The sequence below is a fragment of the Zalophus californianus genome, chromosome 14 (genome assembly GCF_009762305.2).
Source record: "Zalophus californianus isolate mZalCal1 chromosome 14, mZalCal1.pri.v2, whole genome shotgun sequence".
Lineage (NCBI taxonomy): Eukaryota > Metazoa > Chordata > Mammalia > Carnivora > Otariidae > Zalophus > Zalophus californianus.
The window spans coordinates 78,515,003-78,539,498 of record NC_045608.1 but is presented as its reverse complement, the minus strand read 5'-3'; the positions used below and the strand labels follow the sequence as shown (position 1 = coordinate 78,539,498).

The window sequence follows — 24,496 nt, the reverse complement described above, 5'->3', positions numbered from 1 at the left end:
TGGTTAAGTGTTCTGTGGCTAAGATAATTTTGATTGACCAGTAAATAGAAAATAATCCAAGGTCAAGGAGGTAAGGGGTGACATAGGTTAATGAATATTATCCTTTAATTTAAATGTCACAAATTTTCAACCTTGTATAAAAAAGGTATCCAAATAATTGAAAATGTTGCATACCTCAAAATAATAGAACAATTCTTATTAGGTTCATTGCTATTAACGGGGCACCATTGAAAAACTCAGATTGTAGATTTCTAGAAATGCTACAAAAAATATTTGCTTAATCCATAGAATCGATATTAGAAGAAAGCACTGTTCTAACCTGTTTATATAACCCACATAATATGCACATTATATTGAAGTAGTATTATGATTTCCTATATTCTTATTTCCAAGTGTTTTTTAAGAAATAACACCAGTACCCACAATTGTGAATATAGGGACAAAGAAACTTGAGGTGCATTTTTGAAAAGGAAATGTTTAATATGTCTTTGATAACCTTTATGTAATAATAGGCAATCATGCATAATGCATAGGGAAGAAACAGATTTATGTTTCTAAGCCTGACAAACCCAATCACATTTGGAACAAACCCTCCTGTCTAGAGCAGGAGTTCTTATCAAGGGATACATTGCACTTAGATAATTAAACTGCCATTCCCTGTATCCCACAAAGACACAGCCTATCAAAATCTGCAGCATAATCAATTTTATGTTTCCTCTGAGGAAAACTTTGGATCTGAAATGTCTTATTTATTTGGTAGAAAAACAATTGAAAAGAATCTCTATCCCAATTCATGTGTTTTTCTTTCTAAAATATAGAAGTTCTTACACATTTAACTTGAATGAATGCAACGCAGCCTGGAAAACTGAAGGGTACAATGTCCTCTGCAGTAAAGAAACGTGACAATATCTGATTGTAACCCTGAATGATTAATAAAGATAAAACCAATGTTATGGAACTTTATTTTTACTTGGTATATATTTTTAAGTCTCTGGTTCTATTTGGCATACTAAAAAATGAAATATGCAACACTAACATTAATTATGCGCTAAGCCTATACACGGTCAACGTTATAGGTCTCTTCTAGCTTCTTCCTTGTCTATTGGGGGAAAGTGAATTGTCAACAGGCTATAAAGAAGAAGTTACATATACTCTATGTTAAATTTTTTCCCTCTTTATATTTTTCTCTAGATTCAACCCTATATTTCCCTCCACATTTCCCAGAACGTGATATTAAGTTTTAGGTTTTCAGATTCCTTTGAAGTTACAGAATCATTTGATTTTTTTCTATATCGAGAAAATATCTTTTTATTTTTCCAGCTTGATTGTGATATAATTGACAAAATTGTAAGGTATTAAAAGTGTACATCATGATGGTTTGATACATGTATACGTTGTAAAAGAAAAAAACTGACACAATTTAAAAAAATATTTAACATTTTATTCTAACAAAAACCTGTAGCATGGGCATCGTTATTATTCCTATTTCAGAGAAGAGCAAAGAGAACTGCTTAAGTCAAGTGATTTGACAAACGGCTCAACTGGTAGGTAGTGAATGTTAATTACAGCAAGATATTTGGCAGATTCTTTGTCATGCACACTTGAGAAGAAACCATCCTAAGCTTCAAATTTAGGTTTCATTACTTAGCAGCAGCATGATGTTAAACACATTATTTAAACTCTTTAAATCTTCATCTTCTCATTCGTGAAATGGAGATAATAAATTACTTAAATCACAGCATTAATAGAGAACTGAATGAGACTGTGCAAGCTGAAATACTTAGCATACCATCTGATATACAGCAAGTGCTCTATTAATGTTAGCTGTTATTATCTCCAAAGTGGAGCTGGAAAACGCTAATGATATCATCAATATGGAGCCACCTGATTCCATTTTATAAAATATGGCTGATATGCTTTTGGAGAACTGTAAAAGATGTCGCTGCAGTTGATCTTTAGAGACATTAAAAATGCTATTGCAGAAAAAAAATGAATTAAATTATTGCATAAAAACATGGTAGACCCACAGTCCCCTCTAAATACAAAGGCAAGGTTCAAAAGGGAGATATGTCAGACCCTGTCATTCCTGTCTCTTTGCTCCAAAATACAGAACACTTTATTCCATCTGATCTGTTTGAAAAAGAGAAACATGCTGTGTATGATTTTATTTTTTATGGAGACAGAATACTACCATGTGATATTGAAAATGATTTCAATTCAGGAAGTCTTTATTCAGTTAATTCCAACATGTAAATATATGCCAAGTTACTGAATGCCCACAGTGGAACTTCTTCCTTTACAAAAATCCTCTAACAGGGATTTTTATCTTTCTGACTCACTGGTGTACTCTGAACACACCAAGAAAAGTAGCTGACATTTAACAGATTTTCAATAATTTTGATCAAAATAATGAAAATAACAAATACATGAATGAACTTGAACTTATTTATCTTCAGTGAACCGGCTTCCCTTTCATCATCTTACATAGCAAAGGATAAAAGAGGATACCACTTACAGTATTCCTCTCTTGTTATCTTCAGCAGCAGATTTTTTTTAAGTTGTTGTTCACACTTGTATTCAAGCTCATACTGAAGTCTCATAAATCCTTTCCAAGCCTTTCAATTTCATCAATAAGGTAGTCAACATCTGCTCGCCTTGTGGCAGGGTTAGAAAAAACCATTCGAAGAAAATTTACTTTGTCCCCACATGGCTGGTAGCTTATCACGGTTGCGCCTTCCTTCACCATCTGTGTTTAATCTTCGGAGCAATCTGTGTGTAAATGTAAATATTATTAAAAGGTAATTTTACAAGTATATGCTCTCCCACATTCTAGATGGCTACATAACTATCATTAGTTCGGAGTAAATAGCAGGCAATTTAAAACTATCAGGGATAATTTTTAAGAAGAGGCTTAGTACAGGAAAAAAAAATACACCCATCATGCTCTACATTCATACTGTAGCTCTCATTACTTCACAATGACCAGATGCATAAAATAAGATAAATGTGCTAGAATGCATTAAAGAAGGTTGTATGATATCTTGCTTATATTTATATGGCAATTCAAATAGAAGTATCTGAGAAAGAGGTGAAAGGAAATAGGAAATGGAAAAATGGCATGTTTTGGTATTATAACTTTCATTATTTGAATTATTGTACTACATCTTGAGTTTTTCTACAAGGTCACTGTTTTGCAGCAAAACAGTTTCTTTGTAAATTTCACAGAAACAAATCCCGCCTGGGTAATCATCCTGTATGGCTCTTCCAACAACAACACACACATGACACTGGATCACATTAGTACCTTCTCGGGTTATTATCAACAGGGCAAAGTGGCGCGGACGCTCAGGAAAGCCAGAAGAGGGCATTCTAGAACACCTCAACCTGCTCCTCTTCTCAAAACTTTTGCTTCTGCACACAGTTCACTTTTAAAATGCTGCAGATGCTATCCATGACTTAACCTCCCCCTAAGGCTTATGTAATGGCTGTGTAGAAGCCAATACATATTTATGTCCCTTCTAGTCGGGCATTTCATGTAGTGTCCTTCCCTAGTTAATATTTTAGTTAATCAAGATGATCATAAAATAATAGATACTAGTTATTGCCTGCAATATTTTAAGGAATTGTTTCATGGTCTTCCCCTTGCCTTCCATCCAGGAACATGTCCCTGAGAGGGACAGCTCACGGGTAAACAAGCTGTGTGTACCTCGGGGGCTGGCTTGCAAGTCTGTGTAAATACGTGCCTTATTAGCTCTCAGCTGGTAGTAACTGCCCTCATGGAAGACCACACTTCAAAACTATGAAGAGTTTCACTTAAAACTTACCTCAAACCATGAAATATTTTAACAAGTAGTATTATGAGAAGCAAAAAGTAAAACAAAACAATCTTTATTTTCACTTAGGACTTACAAGCCCAGTGAGATTTTGATGATTGAAAAAGCTGAAGCTCTTAAATACTGATATCAGAGAGTTTGTGTTCAGTGCATGCCAGGACACCTCACATTACCCAACATAAGTGGTTATGATGTTGGCATAACTCAAAGTAAAATGTGTATCTGTGATGCATGCTTAAGATTGGTTAAAAACTTACAATAAATATATGTGATAAATTACATATAATGGTGGTGATCCTCTTTACTTTAACATATATCATTAAGGTAAAGACAAAATATCCCCCATGCTATGATATTCATTTGGATTTTTTTTCAGTATTATTGTTTATTGTTCTCTAATAAAATATCACATTCTTGCTCAGATGATCTTTTGATAAGTATTTCAAATTTTGTAACACTTCTCCAACTACCTCTTCTATTGCTGTTAAGAATTGTAATGATTTCTATTCTTGTCTTCTCTCCTACTAAGCTTTTTTAGCCAATTTAGGACTGGGATTCTGTCTAATTTATTTTATACCTCTAACTCTTATTGGAATACCTGATATACATTAATTGATGAATGGCTTAAGCAAGAGTAAGAAACTCAGCATATTTCATATTAAATACTCAGTAAATATTTTTCAATTATATAAATTATGACTGGATTAATTTGCAAAATGACTGACATGTTGAGATTGAGCTCATCTCTATACAAATATTAAATTAATGGCTTGGGGCCACATGACCACCATGTACTAGCCAGTCAAACTAACCAGACACATTATTTAAAAGGCAATATTAAAATTAAAAACAACACACACACACACACACACACACACACACACTTACCTTTTGGAGTTCTTGATCTCTTTCGAAACCTTTTGGCATATGTTTCAGTCTTGGTGGAAAATACCAGAAGCAGACATTGGTGAACTCAGGCTAAATCAAACAAAAATTTTACAAGTATCCTTAAAACCCTACCTAATTCCTTAAGTATTTCAGAGGTATTTTAATGAATTTGATTGTTAATATGTTTAAAAATAGTTTTTAAGGACGTAATACACATCAGACCCTGGGCACAGAGACAACAGAAATGGGCACTGTCCTCACAGAGTTCCCAGTTTGGCATAGGCTCCTGCTGTCTTTCTGGAAAACCTCTCCTACCACAATTCTTGGTGACTTTCCGGTCTTTGCAGGTCATCCTCAACGTGCTCTGGGCTATCAGTTCCCTCAGAGATCTTCAGCCGCCCATTCCATGACCATTCCTCAAAATATTTTAAACAATAATGCTAGTTCCAGTTTCAGATTTGAGAAAGGTCATTTGGGTTGAAATATGGACAATGGATTAGAGGAGAGAACAAGTGGAGAGAGAAGAATATTAGCTATTAGAATATTAGGCTATGATAGTAAGGCAGGAAAGAATGGAGAAGACTTCACTAAAACAGTGGCTGTGGGTACAGATCGGAGGACTTACATTTCCAAAATCTCCAACATATATAATTAACCTCTCTCTGAATTCACCTTGAAATAACCTCTAAAAGGTTATTTCACTGGTTTCAGTGACTGGATGTCTTTCACATAGATAAAAAGTGTAAGAGAACTTTACTTAAATTTAAGCTCATTTCAGAAAGGAAAATAAACTCGTAGAGTATATACAGTATTTTAAAAAAGGCAGACTTTTGGGCGCCTGGGTGGCCCAGTTGGTTAAGTGTCTGACTCTTGATTTCAGCTCAGGTCTTGATCTCAGGGTCATGAGATCCAGCCCCATGTGGGGCTCCACACTGGGTGTGGAGCCTGCTTAAGATTCTCTCTCTCTCTCTCTCTCCCCCTCTGCCCCTTCCTTTCCTCTCTCTCTCTAAAAAAATATTAAATTAAATTTAAAAAAAAGACTTTACTTCTAGTTTCCACTTAAGACTGCAAGAGACTCACAAAAATTAAGATAATAATATAGTCAGAGGAAAACAGTTTCAAAGACAGACAAAGCATATTTTTTCCCTAACAGTTGTTTTTATTAGCATGGCTTCATGCCATTGGATGGTTGACTGGGACTTGGATAGGAAAATGGACAAAATGCTGGCAAAAATCTCAATTTTTTCATTAATATCTACTTAGTGGCTTAATAATGATCTACTAAAGATTATCATAACTTGAAGTCCACCTTCTCCTATGATCTACTGTCCAGAAACCCAGCTGCATAGTATAACATACAAGAAAAAAGTTAGGAACAATTAAATTACTGTTATTCTGTGCCAGAGAAATCAGAAAAGCAATTGTAACCAAGTAGTTTTAATTGTCTTAAAAATGAAATATTGAATATAATCATCAAAGTCTTTTGAACCCTTGGCATACAAGACATAAAACTTAAATGAAACAGGTTTTAAAACCTAAGTGATTTGCATTTAGATAAGATAAAAATATTTATGATACTTGCTAAGTATACTTTTAAAATGATCTCAGATAAGATTCAGGTAAGAATTCTCAGCAAAGTATAAACCAATTAAATTATAAAAAAAAAAAGACGTCCTTACCTCTGCATCAAACACAAGCTTAAAGTTATCTTTTTTCTTCAAAACCTTATAGAAGTATTTTGCAAGTTCCATATATCTGTTGATCTGTGCCTCAAAGCCACGGGTTCCCTATAATTAAAAAAAAATCAAAATAAAGTTTCCATTCAAAAGTAAGTTTCCTTAAATTACATTGAAAAAGTTCCTGAAATTGATTACAATTATTTAAATGTACTTATTTAAATAATGTGATTATTATCTTACTACTAGTAGGTGTTCTCCATTATTACTTCATTTTTATTTCCAGATCCTCATCCCCCTTTGATCCCTACTGTCTGTGAACTTAAGGCCAATTACTTAGCCTTCCATACTGCAGTGCCTAGCTCTACACATGTTCGCTAAATATTTTGACATGTAATTTTCATCTGTCTAGTATGTAGAGCAAATTTTTAAAAATTACATATAATGTTATGAGGAGTGGGAGAAATACTACAAATAAAGCTCTTGGCATATTTGCCAGCAGAATGTATTTAAAAATTAACAACCGTTGAGCTTCTGCTACTACACAGGCATGTAGTTCAGTACTTAAATCACTTGGTTAAATTTACTTTTAGAAGAGCCCTAAAAGGTGGGCAACTGAGACACAGAAGCATTGTCCAGTCTGTGTCTCCACCTACCTTCTTTCCCTTGGTGATTTCTGCTTGTCTCATGGTACTAAGCACTATACAGGGGGTGAATTTCCCACCCCCTGTTTTCATTTGAGACCTTCTCTCTGAATCTCAGACTTATATACTAAACTACTTATTCAACTCTCCACTGAGATGACTAATGAACATCTCAAAATGGCATGTCCAAGACTGAACTCCTGATCTTTCTACACAAACTTCTTTCTCCCACAGTCTTTCCAATGCCAATAATCTATCAATTTGGTCTTCTAGTTGCTAAAGACCAAACCTTAAAGCTCTCCTATCCTTGATCTTCTGCTTTTTCTCCTAGTCCACATCTAACATTTTGGTAAATTTCATTAGGGTTACCTTCAAAATGTAATTAGAATCTAATATACCTTAACCTGTCCACTGCCACTCTGCCAGCCCAGTCACTCTCTCCCCATTACTGAAATTGCCTCCTAACTGATCTCTGCTTCTGTCCATGCACCTATAACCCAAAATGTGGGTATGCATTCACAGTTATTCTAGGCTTTACAACCACATGAAGTGGTAAGTTAGTGGATTCTCAATACATAAGCCTTTGTAATCAGAGCTGGCTTCATGGGCATACCACCTGCACGGTCACGCAGGCCCTATACTCAGAAGGGTTTTGTGTTTAATTTAATTCTCTGCCATTGCTGTCCTGAAATTCTTTAAAATTTTGCCTTGGGCTTGTGTTTGTAGGTAAAGTGAGTAAAGTGTGCCTAATGAGACAGTGGATCATGCATGTGAGCTAAGGAGATACAGGTAACTTCCATGTCTTGCCACCCCATCCACACACAGCATTTGCAATGTTCAATGAACACAGAATTCCACTGGCCCGGTCGTATGTGGGAGCTCCGTGACTCTCCGTGCAAGTACAGGTGAACCCAACTGAGCAAGCGGGGATGTTAAGAGCCCTAAGAGACCACACTTTATGCTCAAACCAGAACTTGTTTCCAACAGAATTCGTTTCCTTCACTCCTTATCCTTTTCAGTGAATTCAATATCTTTCTCCACAGGAAGTATGTATGTACATTTTGTGTAGTATTTATAATATGTATATTTTATATGTACACATATATAATATGTGTAAAAAATTTAATTACATGAATATGTGGTTAGAACCAACAACCCTCACAATTTTGAACAAACATTCATTTGGAAAAGGCATTGTTAATATTTGAAACGCTTAAGAATAGGAATGATTCAATATCAATGGACTGATTGATTGTGATAACCACGTTATCATCTGATATTATGCCAGAAATTTTTCTTTGAGGGCAATCTGGTTCGGGGGAAGCTATAAACTGTTAAAAAGGGAAGCAGAAAAGTTAATAGAAATTGATCGATGAAGAATGTTCCTACTTTCAATTCTGAAGAAATGAGGCCAAGGATCATTGAAGTGATTACCATAGAGTTTACTACTCTCCAGGAATTTTCCATATAGAACTTTTGGTGGCATTCATGCATATTGAATTGGCATTTAAAAACATCAAGGTATGTGTCCATATTGCAAATGCATCTTTAAGCTCTGTGAAAAAAAATCTACAAAGGTTGAATATTAAAGACAATGGCACTTGCAGTTGAAGCTTTGTTGGCCCCCATTAGCCCATGTTCTCCAAAAAGCAGACGTCATGATGAGATTAAAGGTGCCAGGATTTTAGTGGTGGAAGTAACTTGTTGGAAGAGAGTAGGAGGAGTTGTTCAGATTGCGAGAAGTCAGACCCTAAGTGAAGGGGAAAGGGGGGCTAAATGGCCTGAGCTCCCTAGACTACCATGAAGTCTGAGGAAAATACAGAAAGGCCAGTGGGGAGGGCCCTCACACCAAGTCAGTTGTCAGAAGAGCCTTACGCCTCTCGGGAAGGGGAATGCCTTAGAATCCTAGACTCAGTCACTGGCTGGGAGAAAACTTTGGGAAACAGCCCCGGGGCAAATGTACTTATGAATTTAAGAGAAGCAGATGGGGCTTTTGGACAATTAAACTCCCCATAGCCTTCTCATGGCCAAAACAGATTCATTTTAAGAATCCAAAAGTGGTCCAACCCATGTAGAAAAATCCATGTAAAAGGAAGCTTTTGTGTTATATTTGCTTTTGCATGTATAGTCAATGTTTGTAGCATCTTATATTAGTATATGATTTTCTCCTTATTTTTATAACCTATCACAGTATTTTATGTAATTGATTTTACTTACAAGAAATACGAATTTCACTAACAGTGGCTCCTCTTTCTACCATCAGTGACGTATGCATTCTGTAATTAGAGCAAAGGAGGACAAAATTTTTCAAACTTGCAAGTCAACTCCTCCCTTTCGAACCTGCCATGCACATTTCCTGAACTTGATCTCCAGTGTGAGTCATGTTTTTTTTTTTTAATGGGAAAAGCATTTGTATTCTGGTGTATACTGAGTTTTTATGTAATCATCTGCACCCACTGAAAGGGTATTAAATTTTTCTTATCTCCCCAGGAGTCAAATGCCTTTCAAAAGAAGATACTTTAGCATTCAGGAGTAAACATGAGCTCTCTCCTTCCCTCCCTCTCCCTCAGATTGGGTGTGCCCGCTCAAGTACAAGATTCCAGTTTCGGAAATGCAGGCTCCCTGTCCTGTGGTAGAAATCTCCTTTGCACACATAGGGTGATGTGACATGGCCTCACCGTGTTGCCCTGAGGGGGAACCGGGGTATGGGAAACTGACACTGAGATATTCTCTAAGTAAATAGGTGATCTTCCTCTGATTCAGAAACCTTATGTTTATAAGAAAGATGAAGTAAATAAATATAGATACTAAATATTCATTGGTCACATCTGTTTTATAGAAGGCCAAACAAGGTGGCCCAAGTACACAGTTCTTTGACAGTCTAGCTTACTCCAGGCCAAAGGTGCTTATCTGTACCTTTTAAACTGCAGGTTATAGGCCATTGGTGGGTAATAGAACCAGTTAAGTGGGTCATACCAGCTTTTCTTTCAAAGAGAAAGAGTAGAATAGAAAATATTAGAGAATTTCATATTATAAGGTGTTTTCCTGAAACTTTTGTTTTAATTGTGTGTGTATATGTATTATTGGGCCACAACATAAAATTTATTTCTTACTGTGGATTGCATTAAAAAAGGTTAAATGCCACTCCTCTATTGTATAAAATAATAGATGAACTCTATGATGCTTTTCATAATCCCTTATATATATAATTTCTTTTATAAATGTTTTGATATATATTGAGCATTTATGAGTTCAAGGACAAACCTGTTGACAATATCTAGGTGTATATACTCATTTAAGGAAAGTCAAGGTATATGCAGTGACTGACAGCTAAGCTTTAGCAGAACCAGCAACCTCTTACAGAATTCAGGAGGTCCATGAGAATATTTACATAAATAAAATCTGTACAGAATCAGACTGAGGGATATTTGGATTATCAGTGTCTGAGAGATCTACACAAAATTTTGAGCTTTGTGTTTGCAAAAATTTGAACTTAGAATATTTTTTAAAGCAAGTTTAAACAAAATTTCCAAACTGGATATTTAAAAATCTTCAGGAAAAGAACTTAGACAATGCATATCTTTGAATAGTGAAAGTTATCAGTGAAACTCCAAGATGAACTAATAGCTGATTGTCTTCCTGAGTAACTGATATTCTTGTATCAGAATGTTGCCTATTCATCAGGCTGTTGCTGGGTGACTTCTATGAAAAGTGGTATCTCTGGTTTTGTGGTAATAGATTTCTAACAACAACAACAAAAAAGACGTCAAATTAAATAGCAGTGTCAGTAATACATTATAGATGGTGTTAGTTCATGTCAAAGCTTTCATCTGCACAGAACCCAATGTCCATCTTTCTATAGAGGACTGGGGATGGAGTGATAGAAACAGCTTCTAAAAGCATGCTAATTATTTAAGTTAAAACATATAAATAAGGGGCAGGCAAAGGGTACAGAACATGTCCTGCTGTTGTCATAATCTTTGGAGAGACCATCTGCTGATCTTGACTCCAAGGTAGATTGCACATCCATGAATAAATAAGGGTTCACATTTGAGAATCTATATTGACTTTGAGTCTAGTTGACTATCAACAATTCAAATGAGTAGGAGGGAAAAAAACAGTTTTTTTTTTTAAAAGTTGCAGACAAGTTTATATTCTTTTTTTTAAAGATTTTATTTATTTATTTGAGAGAGAGAGAATGAGAGATAGAGAGCACGAGAGGGAAGAGGGTCAGAGGGAGAAGCAGACTCCCTGCTGAGCAAGGAGCCCGATGTGGGACTCGATCCCGGGACTCCAGGATCATGACCTGAGCCGAAGGCAGTCGCTTAACCAACTGAGCCACCCAGGCGCCCGACAAGTTTATATTCTTATCAGATTTTTATTCCTACAGTTTGGTAGAGTATATAGTAACAGTGGGACATGCCAAATTTTTTTCCATCTCCGTTGGGGTTTAGACCTGAGAAGCCAAGCTTGTCATCTGTAATTAGAAATATAGAGGTTTTCTTGAGCAAAGTTTAGGAAAATGATGAGACTAAAACTTTGGAAAAGACACCCAAATAGAACTCTAAAAAAATGGAATAATCTATACTCTTTATCCAAATGAGGAGGACCTACTAAAAGGAATGACAAATTCCTACCTTTGTTTTCCACATTAACTGTAGCTTAAAGATATCAACATGTCAGCCACACTGAATAGTTTTATCCCCAGTGTCAAAGTCTACATTGTAGAGTTTATCTGGCTGGAAAAGATATCCAGCTCGCATCTGGTTGCATGCTTCCAGAAGACCCTAAAGAAGGAATAATATATCTACGTGCAGATTATATACATTTCAATAAGAAACCACCATTATTTATTTCAGTTAACTTAGCATTTACTTTTTTTTGGTTACCTTCATTTATTTTATTTTTTAAAAATTGTATAAAGTTTTGCGTTTTAATTCTGGTATAGTTAACATACAGTGTTATATTACTTTCGGGTGTATAATCGAGTGATTCAACAATTCTGTATGTTATTCAGTGCATGCACTTTTAAAGAGAATTTTATCTTATATAAAAATATGTTACTTTTCTAGGATTTTAATATATCCAGTTGTTCTTTGGGTTTATCTGGAACAACAGATGGTATAATTGGATTAACATGATTTCTATATTTTTCTTTAACTTTTCTCAAAGTCCTTGAAGTTTTGCTGCTCTTTGAAATCACTTGCTACTATATATTGAAGTTAATGAGAACTGAGGGCCTCGTTCACTTGAACTAAACTATCCCATGAATCAGCCGTTCGGGTGCCAGTTAGCAAAGTGCTCTGAGAGTCACAGTAGGTAGAGAATAAAGTAACCCATTCATTTAATTTTGTGCTTCTCACATAAAAGATGTTGAAAGAATGGAGAAATATCTGCTTTGGAGGGTTAAGAAGAAACCACTAGAGAAAAGAAATGTTTCCCATCACCCAGTTAAAGAGAGACTTTTCTCAAAGGGTGTGCACAACCAAGGCTAAATCCGCGTGCACAGACGGGGTACCGTTTAAATATACGTTAAGCATAACTTTTGTACAAGAAGCAAATAACAATATTATGTGTTTATTATCACACTGGCCGCTTCACAAATAGTATATCATTTGAGCCTCACAGAAAACTCATAGCAGAGGTACTATTGTTATATCATTTTTGTAGACTGAGGAAATGGATACTTTAACATATTGAGCAATCTTCAAGGTCACATAACCAAACAGTGATCAATCTGGGATCTGACAGAAGGGCAGTTTGTCTTGGAGTTTGTGGAAACCCAACTTCAAAGGAAAAATCTCACACTCCTTTGTTTAGGATAGGCTGTGGATCTAGGCAAAGGAGCACGATGTGGTGGTAAGAATTGAAGTATTTAGGGGAAAAGGAATAGAAATGATACCTTGAAAAGAGTGCCTTATGTATCTATATGTTAGGACTCCTCTTTACACATGTAAATATTTTCTTTAGTTTACTTCAAACTCCCTTTTAATGTTATGTTAGACAAGAGCTGGAGACTATTTAAAATACTTTAAAACAGCATAATCAGTGTAAGTTTTATTCACTCTCCTGATGGGATGAGTAAGCTACGTTAGTCATATTTACCCACAATCTGTTGCGCACTGTGCAGGGGCCATGGATTTGTGGCGAGCAAGGGTGGAAATGCTCTGCCCCACTGACCTTACAACCTGGGCTTCAGGAGGTTGGGTGGGTTGGACACTAAACCAAATATGACACATGTGGATGTGAAATTGTACCCAGGTTAAATGCTATGAAGGAGTTTCACAGTGTTGGAATATTCTGCTCTAAGGATCAAGGATTTTTCCCTTAGTCTGAAAGTCTAGGAAGACTTCTGGGTAAAAGTCATTTTCGAGTTCAGTGGGAGCTAAACTAGAAAGATGCTGGGGGGAAGGTGTGGGAGACAAAATGGAGCCAGACCCTGATAGGCAGAAGCAGAAACTCCTGTGAAGGTCGTAGGGGACAAGCTGCATGACTCCTGGGAAGTAAGGGCAGGTCAAGGGATATCAAGGGCAGAAACCAAAAGGAAGCACAAGATGAATGGGACAGCCGAGAAGGGTATGGGCTGTACCTCCCAGGCTTTGTAGGCCATGTCAGGGATTTTAATCCCCATCCTAAAAGCAATGAGAAGCCACTGAATGGGTTTCAATTTTGCACTATGAAAAAGTCCTTCTGGTTGAAAGAGATTGACATGATTAGCACTTCATTTCAAAAACACACAGCACAGGGCGCCTGGGTGGCTCAGTCATTAAGCATCTGCCTTTGGCTCAGGTCATGATCTCAGGGTCCTGGGATCGAGCCCCGCATCGGGCTCCCTGCTCTGCGGGAAGCCTGCTTCTCCCTCTCCCACTCCCCCTGCTTGTGTTCCCTCTCTCGCTGTGTGTCTCTCTGTCAAATAAATAAATAAAATCTTTAAAAAAACAAAAACAAAAACACACGGCACTTCCTTTCCCTTAAAAAATTAAATAAAAGGGCGCCTGGGTGGCTCAGGTGGTTGGGCGACTGCCTTCGGCTCAGGTCATGATCCTGGAGTCCCGGGATCGAGTCCCACATCGGGCTCCCTGCTCAGCGGGGGGTCTGCTTCTCCCTCTGACCCTCCCCCCTCTCATGTGCTCTCTCTCTCTCATTCTCTCTCTCAAATAAATAAATAAATAAATAAAATCTTTAAAATAAATATTTTTTTAAAGATTTTATTTATTTATTTGAGAGAGAATGAGAGATAGAGACCACGAGAGGGAAGAGGGTCAGAGGGAGAAGCAGACTCCCTGCTGGGCAGGGAGCCCGATGTGGGACTCGATCCCGGGACTCCAGGATCATGACCTGAGCCGAAGGCAGTCGCTTAACCAACTGAGCCACCCAGGCGCCCAAAATAAATAAATATTTAAATAAAAGACATTTAAAATAGTTTTAATTGTATTTTATCTACAGTTACAGCAAAATATATATACGTATAGTGCCTATATGTGCCTTTTCAGCATCAGAAAATATATTCATCAAATACTGAATATACTTGGTTTATTTATTTTATTATTTTTTTTTTTTAAAGATTTTATTTATTTATTTGACAGAGAGACACAGCGAGAGAGGGAACACAAGCAGGGGGAGTGGGCGAGCGAGAAGCAGGCTTCCCGCTGAGCAGGGAGCCCGATGTGGGGCTCGATCCCAGGACCCTGGGATCATGACCTGAGCCGAAGGCAGACGCTTAACGACTGAGCCACCCAGGCGCCCCTTGAATATACTTGGTTTAAACTGCTCATTAAGGCATGAGTTAAAATGGTGTAATGTGCAACCTTAGGCACTCAGATGGTTTAATAGATAAGGATCAAATGTTCCTCTTAATTTAAGGCTACACCACAATAGGCTTATTTTCCAGAGATGACCCTAAAAATAGTGAAAGCTTTAGTAGTTTGGGGGTTCTATTCTCCCTCCATTGATCATCTATCTGTCTTTAAGAAAAGATAAAAAAGAAGTATAAAACAAGAAAACAGAAACTTAACTTCTTTGAGGAACACATGATATGTGATAACAGAATAAAACGTACTATTTCAATGTACTCACTATGGATGAAGAAATCAGGGAAGACTGCAAAACATTTGTTTTTGAGTCTTAAACATAAAGCTATCAGAAATCTGAGCGTTGAAGACAGACCTGTTAGCAACAGGAAGAGGGAGCAAACTCAGAAGCTTCTTAAAGAAAACAAATGTAGTCAAACTATAACTTCCAAATATTGCACACACAGGAGAGGACAGGAAGGAGTAGCCTATTAACCTGCAGGCTTCAAACACAAGGCAGCTGCCCTTTTATTGAAGGCATATTGAAGGAATATGGCCGCCATGTGGCCAACTTCACAGTCTGAAGCAGAGCTAAAAGTTCCAGCCTGCATCGCTGAGAATGGCCTAGGCTAAGAGAGAATAAAGACTCTTTCAGAAGAGACAAAGTGGGCACTGAGTACTCAAGAGTGAGTTTCTTAAATTCCATATATAAGTGAAATCACATGGTATTTATCTTTCTCTGGCTGACTTACTTTGCTTAAGCAAGATACCGTCTAGCTCCATTCCATCCACATGGTGGCAAATGGCAAGATTTTATTTTTATGGCTGAAAGAGAGAGGCAAACCAAGAAACACACTCTTAACCCTAGAGAACAAACTGATGGTCACCAGCGGGGAGGTGGTGGGAGGGATGGGGGAAACAGATGATGGGGATTAAGGAGGGCACTTGAGATAAGCACAATATATTGTACACCGGAAACTAATATTACCCTGTATGTTAACTACACTAGAACTTAAACACTATTTAAAAATAATTAAAATTTTTTTTTTAAAAAAAGAGTAAGTTAAGGCAATTGTAATAAGAGCACCGACACTTTATTTTTATATCCAAACTCTTTGGATCGCTGGTGAGTAAGAGAGAAAGAAAATAAAGCTATAACTGATACCACATAAAATGCATTTGCATTTCTGACAATGACATGGAGATAAGAATTCCTAAGTTGAACTTCATCATTGTATCCTTCCTTGGAGGAGATCATGGGCTCGTCTCTTTGTGTAGCACTGCGTTTACTATTGATGGAGATAAAATACACAAATGAATGAGCAGATAATAATTTCATACAACCCATAAATTTGTGCTTTCTATGCTAAAAATATATCGCAGTTACTCATAGTTATCTACACTTAAAATAAGCGACATTTTTGGCCCTACACTTTGAAATAACAAATGGCCTGTGGGCCAAATTTGATCCGTAAGAGACATTTTGTTTGTTCATGGTGTTTTTAATAAGTGCGGCATGAATGACCAAGTTTTTCATAGACCTCATCACTGCCTACTGTGTCATCCCAGGTCTTATCCACCCACGGAGGTACCACCTGTGCTTACAGTCATTTGGTTTTGTGGCACCTCAATGACCCAGTGGCTACTTAAAGATCAAGGGAGAAGGGTCAGTTTAGGAGGGCAAATTGTACTGCGCTGTGCTAATTCTATAAGGCCATAATTATTTTGATTTTAAACATTCACAATGAAGCTAGTCTTTACCAAGACATCCATCACAGCACTACTGAAAAATAGAAATCATTTACTTTGTCCCAGATGAGGATAGCAGAGCACTGAAGGGGGACACCCATGGGTTTATGTGGATTCCAGGTCACAGAGTTGGCCCTAGGTGATAAAACAGCTCCAATCAGTGCTCACAGTCTAATGAAAGAGAACAGAAGCCTAAACAGGTAATTTTGCTTTCACAAGCAATGACGCAGGTCTCACCTTTCAATGCCACTGAGTTTATGGGAGTGGTTTCTGGACAGCAACAATCCACCTCCCCAGGCTGCCGACAGGTACAAAAGATATGTGTTCTTCTATTAATTCTTTCTTTTTAAATAGCATCGGCCGCTTTTTCCCATGTTAAATTATTTCAAACTTTGATGACGCTTTAATTGCTGTGTTAGATAATTATAAACTTGGCTATCATTATACTACTTATAAGAACAATGCATTTTAAAATTTCCTCCTGTGAATTCTCATTGCCTATTCGTGACACGGTAAAGTTTTAGGTTTCTAATTAATTCAAACACCTTTTGTATAATTTCCAGAGACAGATAAAAAAGTTGGCATCAAATTTGGCAATGCCACAGAAAAATTAGCATCTCTCCCATATTGTATAATTTTAAATTTGTCTAACTCTTACCAAAGCTGAAGAAAGTTTTGCCCAAAGTCATTGTACTAAATTAATAGCATCAAAAATTGTGATTTCCTTAAATTGTGATTTCCTTAATATGTATTAATTTTAAAATGTTTATTAGAGTAATGGGCTAAATCTTCTTTTGATTTAAAATCAGGTTTAAGGGGCATCTGGGTGGCTTAGTTGTTTAAGTGCTCGATTCTTGATTTTGGCTCAGGTCATGATCTCAGGGTCCTGAGATTGAGCCCCGCATCAGGCTCTGCACTCAGTGTAGAGTCAGTTTGAGATTTTCTTCCTCTCCCTCTGCCCCTTCCCCTGCTCGCTCGAGAGTGCGCGCTCTCTCTCTCAAATAAATAAAAATAAATAGATAAATAGATAAATAAATACAATCAGATTTAACTATTTCATCAAATTGATTTTCTAAATTGTTGGTTGAAGAGAGGTTTGGGCTCTTTTAAAATACTTGATACATTTGTAGCTCTTTCCAGGCTAATATATTAATCATATAAAATGGAAAAGGATAAATAAAATAAAATTCATGAAATTCTGTTACATTTATGAAATGGAAAACTCTGAAGTAATTAAAAAAGAATAAGGTCTGCATGAATTCATGGGATAAGATTTCTGAAACACATTCTAAAACCAAAAAACTATGAAAGCAAGTTACAGAATACACATAGAATTGACGTGTAAGTTTGCTATGAATAAAAATGATCCTCAAAATATATGTAATATTTGTCATATTATTTATTTCTGAAACCTGGTATTTAAGGAAAATGGAAATATGTTTTTACTTTGTAGATTGCTAAAGCAGTTGAATTTTTATCTACAAATATTATTACATTTTTATGTGTATTTATTATGCATATAATTCAATATATTTAAAATAGGGAAGATCGGAGACAGTCCCTCTCATATAAGACTATATTTAGTAAAGAAATTTTAAGAATAGGATAGGATAACTTTGGCACTTCTTATCATACTAATGGCAGTTAAAATTTATTGAAATTGGGAGAGTACTCTTGCTAAAAATTGGAATAGGAAATAGGATTTTAATCTACGAAGCATAATGATAATAATGATTTTTATGGGCATTCATCAATAATGATTTTTATGGGCATCTAACATCTAGGGCATTCATTTCTCTGCCTTTCATGATCATTTACACTAGTGCATTTGGGGGCATAAACACATAGCTTTGAATGGGTTTGTGTATGTGTACATACATCTACATACACACGCACGGGTCTCAAGGCATATTTCCAGGCCCTCATTGTGACATCTGTTCAGATGTAGGAGGTTGTGACACCTCATTTAGAAGGCACCATCACACAACTCTTCACATGCAGTGGGGGTTTGAATGTTCTAGTTCTCCATATACACAGGAAGTCATGTCACTTATAAATCTAGTAATAATATTCTCCAGTGATAAGATCCTTACAAGTTCCAGACAGTTGTAACTCTTGCATTACAGATATCTATATCATCTATATCTATATATTTTTTAAGGTATAAGGCTTGGAGAAATGCATTGATTCTTCTGATGCCTGCAATTCTGAATTTTGGCTTTGACATCAACTTCGATTTCTTGCCTTCTAGATAACTATTCCCTTGTATCATTCTGCCTGGTGTAAATAATATCAGTAAGATGGAGGTATTAACAGCTCAAGATCTAAACTTGGACCTGGTTATTTTTAGTTGTCAGGAAAAGACCAGATATATGAAAGAAAAAAATGCAGAAATTTAAAACCCTAACTATGATTCATTTCAATGGAGAATGCACCAGTTAAATAGGAAATGATTTTTTTAATCTACATTATGGAAATTCAGCATATTCACTCATTCTGTGCAAAAGTTATATGTCAAATGATGAAAATGACATTTGTAAACCAGCACCTTAAATCATGTAAGTTTTACAGTAAATGACATTAGTTAAGCAGCAGTGGGCTCCAACTTGATAATATGCCTATATATAATGCCAATTTGAGTCTGGTCATAGAAACATATTATAAACACAGAGACACTTCAAAGAAAACCCTATGTTTAGAGGCACTTTTAGGTGGAATTCTCAAACTGGAACGACTATTACATTTTAATATCACAAATGTTGCTGAGGTGGAAAAGAAAAATGTGACCAGATTTATTAAAGGGATGCATCGATTTTTTAAAAAAGAAGCAATGATGCCGTATACAAGATTGGAACACTAAAACAAGAGGAGACATCACTGGATACATTGTCAATATCAGAAACCTTTGGCTGAGGACCTAGTCTATAAAAATAAGCCTTTCTCTTTAACTGATTCCTTTGATCCTCACTGGAAAAATAAAACATCAATCACATTCTTCTCTACATTCAATGATAAAGAAAATCATTAAGTCTTTACAATTTTTATGGCTTGATATTTTTTTTTGGTAAAGATAGCACAATGCTTTATATTTATAATCACATTTTTTGTTAGTTTCTCATATTTTGAAATTAAATTTTAATCCTGAATTATCTGTATTGCTAATCTCTAGAGCCTATATTGACTGGAAGGTTGTTTTTTTCTCTTTCTAATATCAGTATGCAGACCCAGACACAGAGATTACTGAATCTATGTATTGTTAGAGTGAAGCTAATATTCTGACTTCCAATTACTTTACAGTTTATCCCAGAAGACTCTTAAAAGTTGGAAAAATCTAGACTTGGCACTTACTTGTTTGGAAACAAATAACACAATGCACGGGAGTGCAGTCATGCCTTGTCTTTTTATCTCCGGATATTGCTTATAACGGGCTACTAACATACCACAGAGGTTGGATATACTTCCACCTATGCAAAAGAAATAGTAACATTAACCTAATTTCAACAATCAGAAATGTTTATTGAAATCATGACAATCTGAGAGCTTTCTGAAACTAACATGGTGCCAAATCACCAACATTATTTTATTTTTTTATTTAAAGATTTTATTTATTTATTAGAGAGAGAGCACAAGCAGGGGGAGTGGCAGGTCGAGGGAGAAGCAGGCCCCCCACTGAGCAAGGAGTCCTATGTGGGGACTCGATCCCAGATCCTTGGGATCATGACCTGAGCCAAAGGCAGATGCTTAACCGACTGAGCCACCCAGGCGTCCTGCACCAGCATTATTTTAAAACTGTCTTTCCTTGAAAGTGTTGCGAGAAATGTCGAACACCAAAATTCATAACTTTTAGATTTATGGAAATTTTGTTTATAATTATAACTAACACAATGGCTCATGAACATTTATCTCTTAAAAATAATAGCATTTGCTGAAATATATTTTGAGTGTCTCCTAATATGTATTTTATTTAGTTTAGAGAAATGATTTCTTGCTTTTTCTTACCAGGTGCAAATATTCCTTCTGCTTCTGTTTCTTGCCAGCCAATAATTTCATACATTTTCTTAAGAAGAACTGTTTCCATGACAGTAAATACTGGAGCTATTTCATAGGTAAACCTATATTATATACATAGATTTCTACTGTGAATCATATAAAATGGAAAAGGATAAATAAAATCATGTGCTGGATAAGGTTATGCACATTTTTTGGTATTCTATAGAAGACTGTAGAAGGAATAGTTAAAACTTATATGCTCTAAATCGTCCCTTCCAGATTAAGAGTATATTAGTTCTACAAAGTTCTACAAGGAAAGTATCATGGACTCCATTGTTTTGTGCAGTAACTGGGAATTTCTTTCCCACCAAAAGTAATTTTGGAAAGTAAACCCTACCCCTCAGCACATACACAATACCGTTTATGGCCAGAAAATGCCCATATATATATATATATATATATACATATATATATATATATATATATATATATATATATATACATATATCGCAAGTCAGAAAGAGATCCAGAGCTACAAACAATATTGTGCAGAACATGAAATAGGTAGAAAAAGCCTCTTCTCAAAATTGATTGATAAAGATTTTCTACCTAAAGATAGTACTTTGGACAAGCACACCAAAAAAAGGCTAAAAACTATTATGTTTTCAGTAATAGCTCGAAGCAAGTAGATGGTATAAGGCAAGAACAGTATGGGATTCATGAACAAGAATTCAGAGAGCATAGCAATGGGGACTCACTCTCTTCTGAGTCACACCGTGAGATTAGAGTCCCTTCCACAAAAAGAAGCAGCTAAGATTAAAAAGAAGGCTATCAGCTTTTGTCTATACATGCCATATACAATAAGCAATGAAGTACTTACTGTGCATTCTGAAATCAGAGTTGGTTCGGTTATTTTCAAGAAATTCTTTTATTTGTCCTCAAACACCTTTTAAGGACCCCTGTAAGTGTTCTTAGATAGAGATACCCCAGTATCGGACACCATTTATGTGCCACTTGAGATGCTCTCAGCTTCCCCTGTCTCTAAAGCCTCTGGATGTGATGGAGGCCCAGCCACTGCTGTGACCACTTTCACTCAGACACACTCACAAGCCAACAGAGAATCCCTTGCCACCTACAAGGCAGGCACTGACCTACAGCCTGGGGGTCGCCTTTTGCCTCCAGCCATGACAAGTCATGGAATCTTCTGGGAGTCCCAAGAATGCCCAATGTTAACTCCCAATGTTAATGGGGGAGTTAACATCCCATAGTGCAGTCCTTTGGCCATAAGAGAGCTGGTTGAAAATCAGTTCTTTCCCCTTGTTCCCTACAGATGGACTGCCCTTTGAAGCAGTCATTTACAAGAGGGCACTGCATCCCAGATGATGAAGCATTCGCTTCTGCTTGTACTAATGGTATAGACAGGTCTACCATCTCCCTCATGTTGCTCTTCTGTCCTGTCCTGACTCCCTTCATCTTTCCTCAACCCTGTTCTTCAGGATGGCGTGGCCTAATAAAGTAGTTACGCATAAGCTCTTGCCCAGGGGCCCCACACAGAGACCCAGTAAGGAAACGCATTGCCTCTGAGAATTAAGACTCTAGTCCTAAGAGAAACAAAGTTAAGAAGCAAGCCGTATGCACTGGTACTTCAACCGGCTCATTTCTGCCAGCACATGGTATGCCAGCTTCAACATCTACACACATTACCTTTCTGATTCTATCTCCGTGCCATGGAGTAGGCATTATTATTTTCAGGCAACAGACTCACTAAACTTCCCAGCACTGCAGAGGGTAGAATTAGGACTGGAATCAGGTTCTCCTTAGTTCTACCTCGCATGATCCCACTGTCTCAGAGCGTATTAAGAGATCTCCATTCATCAAAAAGGAAGAAACTGAAGGTCAAGGAGACTCTCTGAAATCCTTTCTCTCTGCATCTCCCATGTGTTCTTTCTACTCTTCTTCTTTATTTTCCTCAATAGAGAATGATTAAGTCTCATAACAGTGGGATTCTAAACAATGGAGTAAGATTTAGAAATTGAGTTTTCTGTCATCATTTATAGAGCAAAGAAACATATTCTCTCCAAAGATAAAGTTTTTTTAAGTAACATTACTCTGTGCATATTTCAAAGGCCATAATCAAGCAATGAAAATTAAAAATAGCAGTAGCTTGTGTAAGCCATTTATGTTTGCCTTTCATACCTACAAAATGCTAATTACTACCATGAGCCATGCATCATTAAAGCCCCAGTGATAACTAAACAGTTAAAGTAAACCTTACTTTTTCCACATCGCAAAGCAGTCTCTCCTCATAAACATTTAGTTCTTGGTTTTAAAGTTTAAATTCCTACCAGCCCTCTCTTTTGATTGCTAGTTAAATTAAATTAACATTTGACACAGACTGTTCCTTTCAATTTCATACCCAATCATTTCCCTGTCCTTTTAACCTTGAAAAATATTGCCCTAAAATTAACTTTACTTCAAAACACTGTGGCAGTAGATCTGATTTTTATATGACCAACAGTTTTGCTATGGCAAAGGTCAAATTTTTAAAGAATCACACTGGAGTTGGGTTTAGATTTCCTTTAGAAGTTTACTTTCTTCACCTTTGATCAGATTCAGGTTCTAATTTATATTCAGGCAATTTCCCATACACTTGTGCATGTCTTTTAGACTACCGTATGCTGTGGGCTCTTTGGGGGTAGTGTTTAAATGATTCCAACCCTAGAACTGGACTCACGGTCTGCGCACCAATAACCCGGACTAATCAACTGACCTTTACTCTTTACCAAGGAATTCGGATTCTGAAAGTTTCTAGAGACTGTCCAGAGGACTGGATAAACCCAGAGAACATGGAGCAGCTTCTTTGCATTTCTCTCAGGGTACGGACTATTTGTTTTTGATACGGCAATCATCGTATCCAGCAAAAATATACAATCTACATCTTCACTCTTGTTTACGCATGTCTCTGAGGCTCACATTCCTTGGCCCAGAAGGATACCCACATGTTGGTATTGGCAGTGGCGGCCAACCATTCCCCAGCAAGTCCGACCACATCTAGCCCACTGGAGAGCTGGTTAAAAAAGCGAGGAGGACCTAGAAAAAAGACAAAACTACAAATGAGCCAAAATAAAAACACGGGGCTAAAAAGCGGTTCAATTTTCTAGCAGTTTCTCAGTTAACAAGTGTCCAGGAATCAAGCACACATAAACGAATTATTTCATTCAATAAATACTACTGAGAGCGATCAGAGGCAGGGACAGTATGGGGGAACACAATCGTAAATAAGGTGGACAGAGCCACTACTGTGCGGATCTTACTGACCAGTGGAAGAAAACACCAATGTGCTTAACTGCAATTGTGAAAAGCACCAACAAAGGAAAAGATGGGCGTGTTATAAGACCATAAGACCGTTCCTTGAGGGCCTTAAGGCAGTCAGGGGAGCAGGAGAAGCAATCTTTAGAGAAGGCTTCTTGGAGAAAGTGATTTTTCAAGCAAGATCTAAAGTTAGCTTCCCGACAGAGAGTGGAGGAGACGCATCACGGGTAGCAGGACAGCTTGTGAGGAGTCAGGGAGTTGAGGAAGAGCTCCTAAGCTTGAGGGGCAGGGACCCATCCCGGGTCTAAAGTAGAAAGACCCAGGCTGGGATGCATGAAACCACCTCAGTGAGTGGGGAAAGGACCACCGAAATCAAATTAAATAATTTTTTCTCAAAAGCTGCTTCCACGTTTTTTTGGACTGATATTTACAATGAGTTTTTGAAGACTTATATTAATGAAGAATCACCAAGCATTAGTTGCCACATTGAACATTCTATATTCAACTCAGTTTAAATTAATTTCCTCCTTAGCTCCTTTGCGCTTCTTTGACAACATAGCTCAAGGATGACATGCATCACAACACTCTGCAAACATCTTTTTCCTCAGGTCACT

The 24,496-nt window shown here is 36.8% G+C and overlaps 1 pseudogene; it reads right to left on the bottom strand.

The window, feature by feature from the left end:
• Window positions 1-2,596: 2,596 nt before the first annotated feature.
• Window positions 2,597-24,496, bottom strand: part of LOC113912390 — a 29,071-nt pseudogene continuing 7,171 nt past the window's right edge.